The sequence below is a fragment of the Triticum urartu genome, chromosome 2 (assembly GCF_003073215.2).
Source record: "Triticum urartu cultivar G1812 chromosome 2, Tu2.1, whole genome shotgun sequence".
In the NCBI taxonomy this organism is placed as follows: domain Eukaryota; kingdom Viridiplantae; phylum Streptophyta; class Magnoliopsida; order Poales; family Poaceae; genus Triticum; species Triticum urartu.
This window is the reverse complement of record NC_053023.1, coordinates 629,520,876-629,522,963: the sequence shown is the minus strand read 5'-3', so window position 1 is coordinate 629,522,963 and position 2,088 is coordinate 629,520,876.

The window sequence follows — 2,088 nt, the reverse complement described above, 5'->3', positions numbered from 1 at the left end:
GGGGGGGGGGGGGGGGGGGGGGGGGGGGGGGGGGGGGGGGGGGGGGGGGGGGGGGGGGGGGGGGGGGGGGGGGGGGGTAGGCGCGCCCCCTACCTCGTGGCCTCATTGTTGGTTGCTTGACGTAGGGTCCAAGTCTCCTAGGTTTTGTTCGTTCCAAAAATCACGTTCCCGAAGGTTTCATTCCGTTTGGACTCTGTTTGATATTCCTTTTCTTCGAAACCCTAAAATAGGCAAAAAAACAGCAATTTTGGGCTGGACCTCCGGTTAATAGGTTAGTCCCAAAAATAATATAAAAGTGGATAATAAAGCCCAATAATGTCCAAAACAGTAGATAATATAGCATGGAACAATCAAAAATTATAGATACGTTGGAGACGTATCAAGCATCCCCAAGCTTAATTCCTACTCGTCCTCGAGTAGGTAAATGATAAAAAGAACATAATTTTTGATGTGAAGTGCTACTTGGCATAATTTTAATGTAATTCTTCTTAATTTTGGTATGAATATTCAGATCCGAAAGATTCAAGATAAAAGTTTAATATTGACATAAAAATAATAATACTTCAAGCATACTAACAAAGCAATCATGTCTTCTCAAAATAACATGGCCAAAGAAAGTTATCCCTACAAAATCATACAGTCTGGCTATGCTCTATCTTCACCACACAAAGTATTTAAATCATGCACAACGCCGATGACAAGCCAAGCAATTGTTTCATACTTTTGACATTCTCAAACTTTTTCAATCTTCACGCAATACATGAGCATGAGCCATGTATATAGCACTATATGTGGAATAGAATGGTGGTTGTGGAGAAGACAAAAAAGGGAGAAGATAGTCTCACATCAACTAGGCGTATCAACGGGCTATGGAGATGCCCATCAATAGATATCAATGTGAATGAGTAGGGATTGCCATGCAACTGATGCACTAGAGCTATAAGTATATGAAAGCTCAACAAAAGAAACTAAGTGGGTGTGCATCCAACTTGCTTGCTCATGAAGACCTAGGGCATTTTGAGGAAGCCCATCATTGGAATATACAAGCCAAGTTCTATAATGAAAAATTCCCACTAGTATATGAAATTGACGAAATGAGAGACTCTCTATCATGAATATCATGGTGCTACTTTGAAGCACACGTGTGGTAAAGGATAGTAACATTGTGCCTTCTCTCTTTTTCTCTCATTTTTTTATTTGGGCCTTTTCTCTTTTTTATGTACTCTTTTTTTTTATTTTTCGTCTGGAGTCTCATCCCGACTTGTGGCGGAATCATAGTCTCCATCATCCTTTCCTCACTAGGACAATGCTCTAATAATGATGATCATCACACTTTTATTTTCTTACAACTCAACAATTACAACTCGATACTTAGAACAAAATATGAATCTATATGAATGCCTCCGGCGGTGTACCGAGATATGCAATGAATCAAGAGTGACATGTATGAAAGAATTATTAATGGTGGCTTTGCCACAAATACGATGTCAACTACATGATCATGCTAAGCAATATGACAATGATGGAGTGTGTCATAATAAACAGAACAGTGGAAAGTTGCATGGCAATATATCTCGGAATGGCTATGGAAATGCCATAATAGGTAGGTATGGTGGCTGTTTTGAGGAAGGTATATGGTAGGTGTATGATACCGGCGAAAGGTCCGCGGTATTAGAGAGGCTAGCAATGGTGGAAGGAAGAAAAGTGCATATAATCCATGGACTCAACATTACTCATAAAGAACTCATATACTTATTGCAAAAATCTACAAGTTATCAAAGCAAAGTATTACACACATGCTCCTAGGGGGATAGATTGGTAGGAAAATACCATCGCTCGTCCCCGACCGCCACTCATAAGGAAGACAATCAAATAAACAAATCATGCTCCGACTTCACCACATAACGGTTCACCATACGTGCATGTTACGGGAATCACAAACTTTAACACAAGTATTTCTCAAATTCACAACTACTCAACTAGCAAAACTTTAATATCACCATCTTCATATCTCAAAACAATTATCAAGCATCAAACTTCTCATAGCATTCAACACACTCATAAGAAAGTTTTTACTATTCTTGAATA